This window comes from Amphiura filiformis, chromosome 6, assembly GCF_039555335.1.
Source record: "Amphiura filiformis chromosome 6, Afil_fr2py, whole genome shotgun sequence".
In the NCBI taxonomy this organism is placed as follows: Eukaryota; Metazoa; Echinodermata; class Ophiuroidea; order Amphilepidida; family Amphiuridae; genus Amphiura; species Amphiura filiformis.
Genome location: NC_092633.1, coordinates 14,064,791 through 14,084,323, shown reverse-complemented (window position 1 = coordinate 14,084,323; position 19,533 = coordinate 14,064,791). Strand labels below are relative to the sequence as shown.

At 37.3% G+C, this 19,533-nt stretch overlaps 1 pseudogene; it reads left to right on the top strand.

Moving 5' to 3' along the window:
* The window catches only part of LOC140154361 (aqualysin-1-like), a 61,766-nt pseudogene that overhangs the window by 11,453 nt on the left and 30,780 nt on the right, over positions 1 to 19,533 (top strand).

The following is a 19,533-nucleotide window of genomic DNA, read 5'->3' as shown; positions in this document are numbered from 1 at the left end:
TTAATTTACATGCTAAGAAAGATTAGTATTTCAGCTAAATGGTGGTAGTTCCTTTACTTCAATAGGCCTATATTTACTGATTTATGAGCGATCTTCAAAAATCCACAAAAACAGGCAGTAGCTCTCAAACAAAACAATTTTTTTTATTTAAGGACCCGATGTTAGCCTCGGAAAGGCTTCACACACCATATATTAAAAATTTAAACAATTTGGATAAATGAAGCATATGAAGAAATTCATTTATCGACATGGATGTTTTCTAAAATTGGCCAAATTTGAAGCGCGCCCTTTTCAATTCACTGTTATGCTTGCATGCACAGTGTAGCAGAATTATTGTGCAGCCACTGTGACATACCTACTTTTAGAATGTTGTTCAGGGAACTCAAATACATTTTTACGTATTCAGCTGAAAGAAACTGTTGATTTGTTCCAAGTGTAGTTGTACATAGTGATATGGTTGTGTAAATAGGCCTATGGCCATTTTGGAAATATGCTAGTGATCATTCTCTATGGTCAGTTTATATCCTATTCCATAAGAATGGTTGGGTCATGTCCACAAACCCATTCCTAAAAAGTTAAATTATTTTAATAGTCCAGAAGTGAAGGTATGTCAAAATCTACATTTTCTGAATTTTGGCAGGCGGCCATCTTGGATTTATGCAAATTAATCATCTTTTTTGATACTTAGATACTTTGGTACTATTAGTATAGTATTCAAGGGTTCTCAAATGATTATTGTGGTGAAAAAAAACCCAATGTTGCAGTTGTTCCAAGCTATTCTACAATACGAAATGATGTGTTTCCTGTGTAAAATACAGATAATTTACATTTTGGCGGCCATTTTGAAAATTTGCTAATGATCCTGCTGTGTAAACATTTTGTAACATATCCCATTGGACTCGATGTGTCCAAAAAACCCTTCCTAGAATGTTAAATCATTGTAATAGGTCATCTAGAAGTAGAGGTATATCAAAATTTAGATTTTTCTAAAATTTTAGCGGCCATTTTGGATTTATGCAAATTAGGCACCTTTCCCATACTTGGATATTTTGGGACTTTTAATATGGTACTTTGGGGACCTCAAGGAAATGCATTGTGGTGAAAAAAATTCTGTTGCAATTAGTTCCTTAGTTGGCCCCCAAAAGTGCTAGATTTACTGGCCTATTTTGCCAAATGAAACATAGCTAACTTCTAATAATCTATTTTTATAGTTGGTTCTAACTGGCAATAAAAGTCAAATCTTAATATTTTGACATTTTGAGAGAAAAAAACATTTTAGACAAGCCCTTCGTTTTTCAGGATGGTTATCCTGCAATTTTCGATGCACAATTTCCCACTCCAATGGTTTGTTCGAGCTATATATTGAGCCATCTACTATAAAATACGGTAATGAGCGGGCGGTCTCTGTCCACCGAGCACCACTAATAGTCTCTGTCCGTCTATGCGTGTCGACGCACCCCGACGCATCGTCCGAAATATTTCGGTCATAGATAGGTTCCGGGCGTATGATGTTACGGGATGGTTTTAAAGGTCATCGGAGGTCAAAGTTCATGGTCACGGAGGGTTCAAATTTCAAACTTTGGCCGATTGGGCTCAATCTTGGTGGGTTGAATCCTCAATATGGGGAATAATTTATGGGCCCCTATATACAAAATAAAATGGAAGTCAACCGAGATCAAAGGTCATCTAGGGGCTAAATTTAAACTTCTCCTGATTGGGCTTAAACTAGGTGGGTGGAATTCTTCGTATGAGGGGAGCATGAAAAAAAAATCGAAGTCATCTGAGGTCAAAGGTGATCTAGGGGCTAAATTTTAAACTTGGCTCGATTGAACTTATTGGTGAAAGTAATTCTCCATATCACGGAGGCATGAACACAAGCAAACCGAGGTCACTCGAAGTCAAAGGTCATATGGGGTCAAACATTAAGGCACATCCAATTGGGCTTAAACATGGTAAAATGAATCCTCGATGAAGCTTGGAGAATCCCATGAGCCTTTTGTGATTAAGGTCCAGAATTGGCTTTCACGAACTTACCTCATAGAATAGGAAAAACTTTGGTGGCAAGAATTTACTTTATCTTTTTGGAGCAAGGTGCATCTTTGCAATCAAAGTTTTTCTGGTATTTCAAAGTCTGCAGCAAAGTTATAACTTGGTTTACACCTTACAAAACATGCACGACATATGAAAACCATACACTTTTTAACTGGATTAAACGTTTGATATATATTATGTTCTGTGGTTCGGGCCTATTTTCTCAATCTTCTCGGCATTTTGTCAAAATGGCGACATGTCGTGACGGAAAAACGTTACGGCAATGTTGCTACTTTGTTTGTTGCAAAGACAAAGCGCACGAAAAATGCCCAGTCCTTGAAAAGGCAAAGTCAGTGATTTGCTTATTCCGAAAATGGTAAAAATCATCAAAATTTAGTTTTGTGTACCTTTGTCAGTACCATAGACGTCCTAACATAGCCTGCTAATGGTTAAGCCAAGGCAAGACAAAATAGGATATTTTACACGAAAATGTAATGTCTCTAATTGAGTAGAGAAATTAGCCAGCTGTATTTGAATGGATCTTCTACTATGTTAATATTGCTATTTTCCTTTGTTTTTTTCCAAATTTTTCATTTCAAAAATAATTTTAATGACTTATCCTTCACTTATATTTATTTGCAAGTTCAATTTTTTACACGCTCGGATCACTGAATAAGCCTTTGCATTTGTATTTGTTTGTTTGTTGGTGGGGTGTTGATGTGTTTGTTTATTTGTGTTTAATTTCAGCTGATGGAACCGGTGTGAATGTTTACGTTATTGACACTGGTATTAATTACTCTCACGTTGACCTTGAGGGTAGAGCAGAATTCTTCTTCGATCCTCTTGGTGGCCAGAATCCTCCGGTAAGAAAAGCTGATGCCAGCTACACTAAGCGAAGAAGTAGTTTCCAAGTGTAATGCCCCACCCCATTTTCCACGTTCGGACCCCAGCAGGTGAAATATTCTTCTTTACTCGGGTCTTCAACGGCGCAATTCCATTTACAATACATTCCCCTGAATAAAATTTGATTAATCTCAAAAGAAACCAAAACCGTGAAACTTGAACCGTTCATTCCATTTATAAAATTTCATGTAAACAAATCCAATTGAATATTTGGTAAAATGATGTTAAACATACCTAACAACAACATACCTAACCTATAAATGATATCTACTGACAATCCTGATGAACTTGTTTATGAACAGTCCATTGTTTTTTGGTTCTGGGCACTGGTGATTGTCATGACATCACATTCAGAGTTTATTCCTGCACAGCAAAATCGACCAAGGAGCTATTGCAACCTTGACAAGAGCTTCGAAAGGATCGAGTTAGGGAAGTATAAATCAGGCAGCAGTGTAGTGGTGGCGTACCGACCGGGGGAAACAGGACAGGAAATTGCAACAATTTGCAATGTCACCTTTTTACGAGTCATATTTTACGAGTTTATTTTGCCAGTTTCAACCAAAATTAACCTCAGTTTGACATATTCTAGCATTAAACTTGTTTGCACTTCACCACGCACACACTTGAACATGCATTTTAAATCGATAAATTCGTTTTGAATCAGCGGAACAGTTACATGACCCTCCAGGGCTCGACTTTTACACCTGCCCGCACGCCAATGGCGCACAGTGTCATCGCCCCGATATCTTCATGGCAGAAAATGCCATGGTAGGGTGAATCCACAGCCACGAATGGGCATTGTGTTCCCACCTGTTTAATAGTTTTTAAACACATAATAGGCTGAGGGACATTCGACTAAGGCTAATGACATTAGCCTGTGACTGACCTCTGTACGGTCAGCGAGCATACATACGCCATTGTCATATGCTTTTAACTGCCTTTACGATAGTCTCCTACACAGTCAGTTTGTGTCAGTCGGTCTGACACTCGTCGATCCTGTATGTTCGTGATAGCCACATACATTCTGGCCCGAGACTACCTCCACGAGGGTCTACGCTGCGCTATATAAAATCTGATGATTTGGGTCACTTTTTGTCACAAAGCGCAACCTAACGACGATAATATATGTTGAACATATATGTTCAAGTGCAAGGAACCAGATGTCGTTTCTTTATACGAAATCATTTACGGGAGATATTCATCATTTTCCACCCCGGTATCAAAAGATTTATCGTCTGAATATCAATCGTGCATAGCACATTTACGTGTATCGATCCCGTGTATTCATTTCAGTATCTATGTACTAATGTAATTATTAACCGGGCGATGTCGGTGTGTGGCGTGTACTTTTGCTGTTGGGCGTGTAACTTTTTAAAATAAAAGTATACGCCCGACTGGCTTGTGGCATTTTGAACCTCTATTTGGCCATTTTAGCCTAAAAATGCCAATTTTGAGCTCTTTGCGCGAATTTCGCGCATCATGGCCCATTTGCAATTTTAGCTTCAACATGGTAAAAATGTTATTTTGTTGCCAAAATGTGCTGGATTCACTTCTACACTTCAAGAAGGTTTTTTCCAACCCCACCCACCCCCTTAATGTCATAAAGAAATCTACGCCACTGAATAATAAAGAACAAATCAGGAGCAGAGCTCACATCTGAATGGTTAACAGTAATACTAAAGGCTCGGATAGCGACGTTTTCACGTATTTTTGTGGGACATGCGAGCACATTAGACATAATCGAATTTTGAATACAAGGAATATCAAATAATTAAGATTTTTTTGAAATTCGCGATATAAAACACATTTTGAAATTTAACAGTCCTCAAAGTAAATTGTATAAATCTAGTAATATGTACTTAAAGTGTTTGTAGCCGGGATGAAAAGTCGCCCAAAATTTAGACTTTTCGTATTGAAGATATAGATGTTTTTCCAAAACACCAAAAAAGTGCGGTAGGTCTTTTGGGGAAAAAATTTACATCTTCAATATGAAAGGTCAACAATTTCAATTTTCTGTGTAATAAACCCATAATTCATCAAATTTCTAGGCGCATTCTTTATTAACTTGTGGAAAATTGATGAATTATGGGTTTATTACTCAAAAAATTAAAATTGCAAATGAGAAACATGTAAGAATGACTTAGGCATTTAGCGTAGCAGGCTGACGAATTGCTAAATGACGTCATGAACTATTTTATTGCAGGGCAAAGATTGCAACGGTCATGGGTCTCACTGCAGTGGTACTGTAGGTGGTGCCGTGTACGGTGTGGCAAAAACTGTAACTTGTGGGCTTGCAGAACACTGAGCTGCTCGGGATCAGGATCCAAGTCCGACAGTATTGCAGGTAACTGGAATCAAACCGTTTCTTCTCACTAAAAAGAGAAAGAAATTTCAAAAGTGAATTATATAACCAACAAGAAATGTCTTTAAAAAGACAACGCCAATGGATATAGATCATGTTTCATAATTTTGCATTGACAAGTATAGGAAAGTTAGTAATTTTGTGTGTGTGGCACAACTAACCGGGTAGGAAATATTGGTATTTATTGGTAAATACCACTCAATGAAAATCACATCCTCAGAGTTTCACAACAATCCAACAATCTATATTCAGACAACCTAACAATGTTTGCTGCTCAAGGGTGATGAACCAGGTTCCATGACAATCCAACTATCTATTATCAGTAACTGTTAACTTTGATATGACCTTGATGGTTTTGACGCTTAATTGTGATTACATGCACCACGTTTTATGACAATCCAACTATCAATGCTCAGTTAGCAGTTGACATTAAACGACAAAACTTTGAACATTCTGACAATCCAACAATATATACTAAGTCCACCTCAAATGACCTTTAACGATTTTGGCGCAAAATTGTGATTCACAATCTGACAATCTATACTCAATTCACCTCGGATGACCTTGACCTGTCTTTCAACATTTTCGCGCTTACACCCATGACCCATTAGATTTCACATACGGTCGTGCGCCCTGAATGCATTTCTCAAAAAAACAACCATGCATAGCCTAAAGTAAGCATTAAAATGAGCAGAAATTTGCATAACTTTGGCTAAATTTGGATTGGTCATGATTAGTAATATCAAATCCTGCAAGTGTACCACAGATGGGAGAGATCGAGTGTTTTTTAATGATTTTAAGCAGGCGTTTCTGTACAGAAACACTGGCATGATTTTGGAGGTATTTAGGTAATTCCCAGACATCATAGACTTCGAGGGCCAGTCGTAAAAAATAATGACGGTCAACTTGTATTTTTTCCCAGTCAGAGGGATCAGGCTAGGGCTAATTTCAACCATCATAGCTATCGCTAAGAACTGAGTCGCTCTTGCGAAGAAAAAATGACGTTTTCTTGAGGCGAATTTAGTACATATCTCTATGGGGATTTATTTGGTGGTGTGATATCATTATGTCCATAACAATCTAACTCCTTCAACTTCTTGTCAACTCTCACATTCATAACTCCAAACTTCTGTCTCTTTGCCTTTACTATCTTACCATTTACCAATTAGTTTTTTTTAATTAAATGGCTAAAACTGAAAGAATATGGCTCCAGCAATCGCTTAAAAGCATGGCATTTTATTTAAAATGTATTTATGTATTAAGGTCCAAAAAAACGTTATTTGTGGGCGGATTTCATCATTGACAAAACAAATGTATGTTCAATATATCAATTATTTCATTGATAGCATTTTCTTTCGTTTCCATCCATAAATAATCACAGAATATTTATCTGCTAATAAAATAAGCGTTTATCTTCAATAGATTCAATTAGTCATCTTATCAGCTAGCTGGTAGTGCCAACATCGGGAAATTGCTAATATTAGGGATGACCATGAAAATTTGAAGTTTCTCCTGTTTTGTAGAATAATACCTTATATTACAGAGCTCATTAAATGGATCATTTCAGTCTTTAAATGACCTCAATAGGATAAATGGTTCTGAAGTTATGGCCAATTTTATATGCGTGTTTTGAATAGGCAGTTTGGACAGATTATGGACACCAAGTAAAAATTGCACAAAATTTAGTAATTTCCAGTTTCAAATTCATTATTTTCAAAAAACACCTTTTCTGTAACCCTTGAAAATGGATTAGATGATTTATACAAATACTTACAAGAAGAAATCATTTATAAATACGGGTTTTCATAAATGCATTCGGAGATCTGGTGAACAAATTTGACCAAAAAAATGTATCACCGAATTTTGACAGCTTGTTATTTAAGTCACAAAACATGTAATAAAGTTGATTTGTAGTGACGATTTTTTGTGCGAGGTTTCCGAATTTTGCAAAAAAAAGTGCAAAATTTGGAAACCTTGCATAAAAATTCCTCATTACAGATCAACTTAATTACATGTTTTTTTTTACTTAAATAACAAGTTGTGGGAATTTTTTACACATGAGACTCATCCATGTGCTCAGTTTCCCATGGAGTGTTAGGCATATGAACTATGTGACTGTTTATGACTGCTAGCTGAAGTGAAAGCTACAGTATATCTGCATCAAAATTTGATTTTACTGCAAATTTTCTCTAAATTCCAAGTTTTGTATATTAGAATAACAATATTGAACCAATTCGATGTGCAATTTTAAGATATTACCATGGTCATTGCAGAGTACATTGTGCATAATGGTACTGCATAATTCTGAATCCGATTAAAGAGGGTCTAAATTTCATCATCCAATATGCACCCCTAAAAAATAATGTAATTTTATGAAACTGCACATGGAATTAGATAAATATATCATAATACTAATCATGGCGTGTCCGTCCGTCCCATAGACATACCTCGTTTGTCTGGGGTCCGTCCGCCCTCTGTCCGCGCGCTATCGCGTGCGAGTGGTAGCTCGCTAACGCGTGCTCGCGGTGTGTATCGCGTTCGCGCTATCGTGTAGTGCGCGGAGTATACCGAGGGGCGCAGTGCGAGCATCGGAAAGCATTACAGTGTGGTTAATCGTGCAGGTGCATCTCATCGGATTCCCAAAAGACGCACACGTGCAGAGGCCTATTAGTAGTTTAAAAGGTCAGGGCAAGTAGGCCTATATGGGTAACGGGTGTTGGGTAATTAGAGATAGTCGCAAGAACCACCCAACCCGAGAACCGCGAAATCTAGTATAGTATAGTATAGTATAGTATAGTATAGTATAGTATACAAAAACTTCACTCACCTAATATCTTGGAATTTGGTGAAAATTTACATTAAAATCACTCTTTTATACAAATAACCTGAAGATTTCACTTAAGCTTGCTGTGGAGGGAAAACTATGGGTATTTCAAATCATGAAGTTGGCTACAGTAGATGGGAACTTCCTGTTGGGTGATTGGCCAAGTTATAGATTTATTGATGGATATTTAGGGGTGCATATTTGGACTTCATTAACACATGTTTTTGCCAAAATTACAAACAGGCTAATACAGGGTGTCCCAGAATGATCTGTACCGGGAAAGATGGAATTTTTTAGGTATGAAGGGCATGTTGAATGGTCATATTGTTTTGCATTTTAAGTTCTACATATAGTTAGCTTTCTCAGATTTTTTAGTTTTTAAAAATTGGACGTTTCTAGTAGAAGTTATAGAAGATTGCGTAAAAATGATGAATTCTAAGTTTTGACAACGCAACCTATTTTGAAAATCTGTAACATTACTAACCGTTCAGCACAAAGTTATTTGGAAAAAGTTATGCAGGTATTTTAGTTGTGCCCTGTTCATATTTCCACTAAATAGCCGATATCTATCTATTATTTATGACGTTACGAAGCAATCATTATATGGAATTAAGGATTTGTGGCCTAATCCAATTCTCTCTTTGGCGGTAGTTTTAAATATAGTTATTGTGGTGTGAGGTCCATGTCATTTGAAATGCTTGCAGAGATCGAATTGGTTGTGGTACAGAAAAGTCGGCTCCTCAATTTACTGTACAGCAGCGTGGATTTCTTTCAAAAACTTACTGGCAAACCGGCAGCTATGTTGAGACGTAAAGAAGATTCATTAGACGATAGTGTATAACGTAAAGAAGTTTGACGAGCACGGAACTGTCAGGAATCGGCAGAGTGAAGCTTCAGGTGCTCGTAAGACTGTAAGAACTAGAGCGAACATTGCAGCTGTCCGGCAAGCTTTAAGGCGCAACCCCAACAGTAGTTGTCGTCGAAATGCTGTGCCAAACATCCCACGTTCTTCATTTCATCGTATCGTGCCATTTTTCAAAGGTATGCGAGTCGTTTTTCATCGATTTTACATTATTGCATGCCACGCCAAAACAAATAAAGGTAGCGTGCTGAAATTAACAGAATAGGTAGGAGACATATCCAACATTATAATGCTGGTATCAAAAATAGATACACTGCCCGTCTTCTATTTTTAGTTATTTTTGCAAACACGGTACAAATCATTCTGGGACACCCTGTATGAGGTACTACTGATGCACAGTGTGTGCACTCAAGTCAAATCCATTGGTCAGTGTAGGGAGTCTCTGTGTGCATAGCTCCATTGAGATTGTGTATGTGTTCATTCTTGCATGGTAAACATAAAAGGTGTCCAAAGGAGTGGGTTCATGTAGTGGTCATCCCTACTAATATTTACATTGCTATAGTCAAAACAGGGCCCAGTCTGCATGCGGATCAGTCTCAAACATACACGACAGAAACTGGCTGCGAAGGAGACTATGTGCACTACAGCCTGTCTCAAAACAAATTGTGCAAGTGAAAAGCGCCCTCTATAGCAATTAGAAAATACCGTTGTGGCATAGTCTTAGCTCTCAAATGCCGTTTGTTTTGTTCAATTGGCTTTTTTTAATCTCGAGATATGTTTAGTTAACAACGAAAGGGTAAAATCACAATTGTGCCATTTTTACTACGGAAGATCAAGGGGACTGTACATGTAAATCAGTGATACCATCAAGTTCATAAAGAGTTCCTTCGTGAAATCAAAAGAACACATCAATTATACAACAGTAAAAATAATTTTTTACTGTTTTTACTGTTTTATCGTGATAAAGGTATTATATGATTCTCTTTGCTCACTTAAGGGATCTAGAATGAGCGTTTATGGCGTTTCGACAGTATTTTTTGTGGGACATGAGAGCACCTCAGACGTATCGAATTGCATTCTGAATACAAAGCATGTCTTTCTGATACCAAATAATTTTCATTTTTGAAATTCACGATATAATACAAATTTTATGACAAATTATTAAAATTTGATATTTTTCAAATTTTGATATATAACAGTCTTCGAAATAAATTTTATAAATCTAATGATATATTCTTAAAGTGTATGTAGCTGGGAGGAAAAGCCGACGATCAATTGAAAATTTTGACCTTTTATATTGAAGATATGGATTTTTTTCCCAAAAAGACCTATTCGTTATATTTATATAAAGTAGGTATGAAATGTAAATTCACATTTGCCATCAAACCATATCATTTTATATATCAAATTACAGCCCTTGAGTAAAGAAAGCCAAAACTGAAAACCGTTTTGTCATAGCACTTTCCGTGGCAAAGTTACATCTTGTCAAAGATTGACTTTCATCGAAAAATTTTAGCTAACAAAACAGCATTTCTAGATCTTAGTCTCATGATGATAGCAGCATTTCTATGTGGAACTGCAATCAAAATGCCTCTAAAATACCATGTGCGATTGTCTCATCACCAAAAAAATCATATATTTGGGTCAAGTGAAGTATAGACAACATATTTATGTAGGTTTCCTTGAGCTAGCTGTTCTTTTAAATTTCTATGTAAATATATATTGTGCTTGGGCCCAGGTTTAGGCCATTTTGGCTGACTAGCAAATGTGTTAACGCGGCTGTGTACTCTAGCCATTGTTTCTTTCTCAAAATTGAGTTTTTATGATATGTTTGTACCTTGTTATGTTTTTTATAAATACAGGGAATGAAAATCCAGATTTGTAAACTCCAACTGCAATATTTTAAGGATTTTATTTCACTATTCCACTCGTGTTTGAAATTGAAAAGGAAAGAAAATCTTTGTTGTACCAGCAAGGTACACGCGCGCAACAATTCATCGCGTTGCGTATCGCGCAATTTGTTAACGCACAAATACGCGACGCATACGCGACGCTTATCTGCATGCGTGGCGCATCTTATGGAAACACCACGGAAGCACTGATTTCACAAAAACCTAGTGGTCAAATGGCTCCGTTTTAGCTGATAAAATGTGGGTTTTTTCAAGTTCTCTCCCCCGATTTAAATATCAAGTTATGAATGGATTTCGCTCAAACTTCTCAAGGGGCTGTGGATTTACCCGATGTTCACGTAATATAAGTTACAAAAACGAAACCTGTCGCATTCTCCTGTAAGATTCGATGAAAGTGCAAAATGTGACCACTTTAAACTTCAACGGCCATTATTTCAATGTTCATTTTCTCGGTAAAATGACGATTTAGGTACACGATAACTCAATAAATACAGCATCTATAGGTAAGCAAATATGATCATCGTAAAAAGCATGATAGACTCAAAAAACGGTTTTCTCATTTTTTTATATTTTGGTCTATTTCCGATTTTGGGCATCATTTTGTGCAAATAAGCATTTTTGAATTTTAAAAAGTTCATTTTGATGCCTTATATGGTCAATATCTCAAAAAATAAGGCCAATATCAAAAAATAAAAAACCGTTTTTGGAATGGCGCCTCAAGATTGAGCTAAAAACAAAATAGAATATTTTGGAAAGAGTGTTTTTTTTTTTTATGTACCTAACAAATATTGCCAAAAACTCACTTTTTTGTGATTTTCTTCAACATTGTTGTTTTTACCCCAAATGTGTATTTATATTAAGATTTATTGATGTCTTGCCTTCATAAAAATGTATACTTTTATATGTTTTGCGCGAATAATTACAAAGTTATTGCACTTTTACTACATGCATGTCTGAGAGTACACAGCCACCTTAACTGAGATTTTACCATTATTTACTAACAAAGGATTTGGATTTTTTTTCTTTTAGCATTGGATAAGATCAGCAGTGAAGGCCGTAAACCTGGAGTTGTCAGCATGTCACTTGGTGGCAGTGTTAGCCAGGCCCAAAATGATGCAGTCGCAAAGTGCTATAATGCGGGCTTTGTTGTATCTGTGTCAGCCGGAAATGACAACGGGAATGCTTGTAACAAATCACCAGCTAGTGCACCTGAAGTAAGTTATACATTTCATTACCTGATTACCGTTTATTTCCTTAAAACTCAACTCTCTCGTATCTTAGTTAATGCCATAATGTACGATACCCAGATTTAAAAACTTTTAAACAAGAAATTAAATTTTATTATAATATCTTTAATTATCGAGCAACATGTAGGAATAACTATAGAATACCCCACTCAGGGTGCCTAACCCTAACCCTAACCCTGTGTGTTGGGAGGTGAGATGGGTATTCTATAGCTATGCCTTGCATTCTTCTACACGCTCGCTATGAATTGAGCAATGCAATTTTGGCTAAAACTCACTACCATTCGCAAGATGCTGTGAACTACATTTTTTGTTGCTGCTTCGACCAACAATAAATCGTATTACCTTAAGGGCAGAGTAATGGGAGAAAACATGGACATTTTCGAGCATCATTATTTTTTTAATTGTATGTCCAAAGTATATAAAACTATACATTTTTGGAAAGGAAATGAGTCAAGGAGTCTCATGGTGACGTCAGAGTTGTTCAAAAATCGCTAGTTTTTGAAAAAATCACAAAAATTCACTTTTTTACCCCAATTTTTTTGTGACCACTTAGAAAAAAATCCGTTCGGAGTAAAAAAAATTCAGTTAGCTTTTTATGAAGAAGAGATATGAGCTTAGGGAAGGTTTCATTATTTTTTAGAAATTCGTATCTTTTTTCGAAATATTGAAAAAAACATGTGAAAAAAGCAATTTTGTCACTCTATTAAGCTAAACATTGCACGTAATGGTGTATATTTTTGTTTAAAATTAATATTTGGAAAAAATGAGAAAACCTTCCCTAGACTTTGATGAACTCTAAACGATAGTGAAAAAAGTTTACCTGTTGCTTGTATATTTTTCGAGTTATCTTGTCACAAAAATCGTGCAATATTGTCAAAAGTGAACTCTGAGAAATCGATGTTTTTGTAAAAAAATGTCAAAATTATGCACAAAACGTCCTTATATTTTAAAACGGTAAGACTTTCACGCTTATAAAAGCTGTAACTGGCGCATGGTCTAAATGTGCATCTTTTTGCACCAATGAATCTATAATGTCTGCTTTCAGTGCGCCAAAATTCAAAATAATTAAAAATCTAAGTGGCATTTTGACTGCAAATTTTTGTTTTGTTTACACCACATTTGCTGGCGTTAACAACATACCGAATGCGCCTTGACTGCGTTGGACATACTCGCAGAGTTGCGCCGGGTCACGCCACGCGAATCGCGCGCGTAATCACAATATTTCGCATTCGCACATTTCTGACTCATTATTTCCCCCCAATTTACTAAGCTGTCTTGAACCATGTGACTTTTTAGAGTTGAAACCGAGTGAAATAAATCAAGCAAAAATACGAGTAAATATTAGCAAGTTGTATTTTATCAGTTTCAAGTGAAAGAATACATCTTAGCGTTGATAAATATCAAGAAATCTCAAATTCGGGCGTGGATGGATGTGTCTTCCATTACTCTGGCCTTAACGTGGGGTTCTTAATGTGACTTAATGGGGGACTTAATATGATATTTTGTGAAAATCGTTCTGTAGACCTGACAAACACAACGAATTTTTCTGATTCAATTATTAGGTGTAAGTTAAGACATGTGTAAACATTACAATATCAGGTTTGAAAAAATTATCAATTTTACATTGTTAGATCGTACATTATTATTTTTTAAAGCCGATTTATTCCCTGTACTTGGGTCCGGTGGGGGGGGGATACAAAATGAACACCGGACTCCTTCACAAAACTTTCATGACAGCAGACTTTAAAATAATAAGTGTAAAGATAAACATATTACTGCCACTTACTCTGTGACCTTACATTAGGGCCTACACTAACGTATTACACATGCGAAAATTATTTTAATCAATTAACCAGGCAGAGAACTTATGGTTAGGTTAGGGTTCGGGTTAGGGTTAGGCACCCTGAGCGGGGTATTCTATAGTTATTCCGAATTCGAATATCACAGATATACTTTTGTAGGTCCTGTGGTTCTTGAGTTATGTTGTAAAGAGGGCTGAAACAGCAACACTTTTGTAAAATGTACATAACTCATTAACAACAATAAGCAGGTTTTCAAAGTATATGATTTGTAGAATGACCTTTTGCAAAACACCAAAGTGTTATTTTTCAATAAAATATTGATTCAGATAATGAAAATCGATTTTTTTTTTGGCTGCTTCGACCAACAATACTTTCTTCCTCCGTTCCTCCGTCAGAAAATTCATTTATTTTCTATATCTACCTTATGCATAATAAAAAGACTAAGTGAAAAACACACAAGTACGACTGGAAATGGAGAACATGATGTAGCGGTGAGCATTGCACTCCTCGCTTGATTTATTACTGAATGCATCTTACTCTTTTCTCTCATTTATATATCCAACATATTAATGCAATATTATTATATTTAATTATTAATTATCATATCTCAAAATTAAAGCAAACAATGTCGCGTTATAAGTTCAAGGATTTTATATTCTTTTTAGTACTAAAGTATTTATTCAAACATGGTCCAGTTTGAGAATTTAGTGCTCGGCTGAAAAGATTTATTCAAATACCAAGGGACATATAGAAGGCAGTAATTTGGAAGAAGAGTCTGGCTGAAGATAAACGTTGCGTGCTTTTTCCCGACCTCCATCTGCCATGTCTAGAAATAAGCAGGGGCGGCACGTGAGCGTTGCAAGCCGCAGATGCACCCCCGACCTGAGGCTGTGAAGCCCGTAGGAAGTGATGTTGGGAACGAAAGGCTTAATGATACCAGGGAAGTGAGACACCGAGCACCGTTTCACGCGTGCGGTGTAGCTTAATGGCAGTGAGGTCGGAATAAGGCCACGCTTGGAGTTTGTGAGACGCCGCACAGTGTCATCGCCCCGATATCTTCATGGCAGAAAATGCCATGGTAGGGTGAATCCACAGCCACGAGTGGCCATTGTATTCCCACCTGTTTAATAGTTTTTAAACACATAATAGGCTGAAGGATATCCGACTAAGGCTAATGACATTAGCCTGTGACTGACCTCTATACGGTCAGCGAGCATACATACGCCATTGTCATATGCTTTTAAACTGCCTTTACGATAGTCTCCTACGCAGTCAGTTTGTGTCAGTCGGTCTGACACTCGTCGATCCTGTATGTTCGTGATAGCCACATACAGTCTGGCCCGAGACTACCTCCACGAGGGTCTACGCTGCGCTATATAAAATCTGATTTTTGGTCACTTTTTCAGCTCAAGACGCACGCTAGTTTTTCAAAGCGCAACCTAACGACGATAATATATGTTGAACCAGATCTGGTTTCTTTATACGAAATCATTTACGGGAGATATTCATCATTTTCCACCCCGGTATCCAAAGATTTATCGTCTGAATATCAATCGTGCATAACACATTTAGGTGTATCGATCCCGTGCATTCATTTCAGTGTCTCTGGCTGTACTAATGTAATTATTAATCGGGTGGTGTAGGTGTGCGCCGAATTAGTGGTAACTTGCAATCAGTTGGGTTGCCTAAAACGGCGAAATAACGCTCAGCCACTGCAACAGGACAGGTTGCTTTGAAAGTGCGGGCAATGGTGACTTCCGCGCCCTGCCTATACTGATCATTTTTTGCCTTCTTGAGGTGAATAGTAAGACTGTCCTTTGTTATTGCGCAATCTGATCTTGAAATGTCTCTGACGTCGTCAAATCGCAAAAACCTGCGTATGAGATAAAAGATGACAAAAGGGTGCGTAATTCGGCCAAGGAAGCCGTCTGGTGCCCGTGAGCGACGAAAATTGTGGCCAATATGTCTGCTGAAATAGGTCGTTTTCTTACTATAGGGGCCGCGGTAACCCTCTTGAACCCTTGAAGCGCCAAAACAACCATGGTATTGTCCGTTGGAGAAGACAATCCTGCCAGGCTGTGGACGAACTTAACCGCCGCCATCGCGATGTCTGCCGCCGACTTGGCGCCTAATTGCGCCAGGTGGGATATGTATAGAGACAAATGAAATGGTTTGACCGGGAAAATGCGCACCCCAGTCTTTGATGACGCCCAATTTCTCCATTTCTTCCATGCCGCCAAGTATTGTTTTGTAGTGGATGCTGCCTTTGACCCCATAAGCAGAGATGGTAAGTTCGATGTGGCGAGTTTGGTCAAGTCAGGGTCTCGTAGAGACGCGATTAAACGATTCCATTCATCTGCAAAAACAAATAACAAACAAAACAGCAACTGTGTCCATATGAACAAAACCTTGCTATATAAGGCGAAAACACCAAAAAAAACTTTCATTATGCGTTGAATTTTTATTACTTCGGAAAAACCGAATCATACTGATAATAATCACTTCAATACTGTCTTCATAAAATTAAAAGTTCAGTTCCAAAATATGAAATCAAAAAAAAAAACCAGGAGGGAATTCAGGGAGGGAGGGCAGCGAGTCGTGAATACTCAACCGAGAATGATGAAAAATCATGAACACGCAGCTCGAGTCTCGAGCCACGTAACAATATGTTACGTAATCGTGCTCAATGAGCATAGCATTCGTCCGATGACGAAAATAAATATCACTTTCTTCCTCCGTTCCTCCGTCAGAAAATTCATTTATTTTCTATATCTACCTTATGCATAATAAAAAGACTAAGTGAAAAACACAAGTACATGATGTAGCGGTGAGCATTGCACTCCTCGCTTGAGAAACGCCAAAGAAAGGGAAAGTAATGCGGAAGGACTGGTTTCCTAAAGGAGTACTATCGTAACTTGCTATGCAAAATGCAAATAAAACTCAATGATTTTGATCAGTGCCATCTAATTGGTAGGCCTATCACGATTTTAAAACTTCCACTCCATTGGTCACAAACCGACAAAGTTCTGGCACTAAAATGCCGCAGTAATCATTGATCCGACGGGTCAACCTGAGACGAATATACCTAAATTCGTCTCAGGGGTCAACTAAATAGACCATACTCCATGCACGCAAATCGGCCACGGTTGTTTGATGTGATCATTTATTAGTTTTTCAAACAAGACATCATGTACAACACAATTTTTAGGCTTAAACAGCTTAAAGCCGTATCATACCAATGTATACAGATGCTTTTAAGTCATATTCAACTTTAATTTCCCCTTATTTACAACATTATTCACTTTCACAGCATTTTTAAAGCTTTTTCGGATATAAAATGTATCTATTTATGACAAGATTTGTGACGCTATTTAGATACTGGAAATTACTCTTTCAAGCTTTTAATAAAAATAATTCCTTTTATTTGTTTGATGAAATATGTTTATAAAATTTCTTTGTTGCTTGTTTCACCTATTCCATATGTTAAAATGGCAGTATTGATTACCTACCCTTGCAAATTAAGAAATATGATTTATGATAAATAGCGCCATCTATAGTTTGCATTTTCTTAATAATGAAGCCAATTCTATATACATCGAACAACCGTGCGGCAGAGTTTGAGGAAAAAATGCACTTGTTACAATATGGCTATCAGTTAAAAAGGTCAACAAACAGACCGTATTTCGTTATTTTTTTTTTTTAATTAATGCATGAGGGACAATAACCGAGCTCTGAACAACAAAATCCTTTATTCTCAGTCCTAGGTGGGTTATTGAAGTCAAATCTTAGGGCTAAAGTCAGAAAAGAAGGTTTCTCGCAGAAAACTGAAGCCTTTCCTATAATGAGGGTGCGTTGAAAGAGACTCTCAATAGCCTCCAATCCTGTACGTGCTTCCTTAAATCATGGAAGTAATACACATGGAAGCTGGTCAAATACTACATCAAAGTGAGTATCATACTTGCCGCGATACTGAACAAAAGCAGTACAGGTGAAAGTGGAACAATTGAGTCAACGCATGGTCAACGTGTACCATGTCAAAAATCAAAGTTCCCGCTTAAAAATCAATAGCAGTACGAGGTCGTGTACTAAGTCCTGACAATGGGCTGTGTTATATTACCGCAGTGCATGACTAGTTTTATGAACACAAACAGATTTTATAAAATCCCTACGTAATGGTCAGTTTAATTAATACAATTTTATTAAAAGTATGTAATTATGTGAAAACCTACCGATTAAATGTATATATATATGCTAGACTTTCAGATAGCAGTTTTAAAACAGAAAATGAAATGAAATACAATTTATTTTACGCAAAATGTAAAGATAATACCCGACTCTGGAACATTCTGGTCAACAGCAATTTCGGGCAGCCCCGGGCACACAAATAGATGCGGGATTCATTTTATAATGTAAAGCATGTGCCAAGTGCGCATATCAATTATTACCGCTAATTTACGCGGTTTAGACGTAAATGCATGATTTCCAATATTTTGAAGTTTAAGAAAATCTGTAAGTATAGGGTAGAAATCGATATTTTGATTGGATTTTTGTAATTATGGATTACAAATCTAACATCCCTGTCACTTTTTTCCGAATAAAAACAACATACTTGAAACATAATCAAGAAAAACACGATTTTTGCTCAAAATAATAAACCTGTAAATAAACGAACTGGCAATAAAGGCGGCAAGTCTGATCCACATCAAATACACGCTGACTACATTGTTATCACAATAGCTTGATACGTACCCTCTATAGAATGTTACGTAAATAATTCAATAGGTGTTGGATCGACCAGCTTCCATGTCTCTTACTTCCATGCTTAAATGCATACCATCCGGGCAAACAATAGGCCAGAAATGTGAGGACGGTCATTTTGGAATAATCAATGTACCAATACACTTGGATATGTCCATTCTCTTTATCACTTGGGATATCAAAGACACCGGAGGGCAAAAATAATTGTTATCATAGCCCCATTCTCGGGCAAAATGCGTCGACACCCGATGTGCCTTGGAAGGATTCTATAAACTGCGGTCAATTCCCGCCACGAGGAACTCGTAGTCTTTTCAGCCGGTGTCCACGTACCGTGACAGCGTAAATCGGGATGACCCTGAACAAATCCTCCAAAGCCGGTATCGCTTGCATCTGAAAATATTTGCATAGTGGGTGCCAAGCGAAATCTGAATGGATAGCCATTCAAGGACGAAACATTGTCTGTCCAGAATCTAAGCTCATAATAAACGGACTGCAACAGAACAATGGAATCTGACCACGACAATCGTGATTCAATAGCGCGGTACGTGGCTCGAGTCATTAGGCTGGCGACGGGACCTAAAGCGGGGGTCATTGATATAATTTGACCGGCGCATGAGGCTAAAACGAAACGCTTGCCTAAAACGAAACGCGAAATTATTTCTTCTATGCAGGCCTGTAACTTTGCAATCTTTGACTGGGGGATGAAAAAGCGCTCCAAAGTCGAATCAATCAAAAAACCTAGATATTGAATCTTTTGCATAGGTTGCCATACGCACTTTGATTTGCTGGGAACAAATCCGCTACGAATGATGATGGTGTCCTGAACAATTGCCA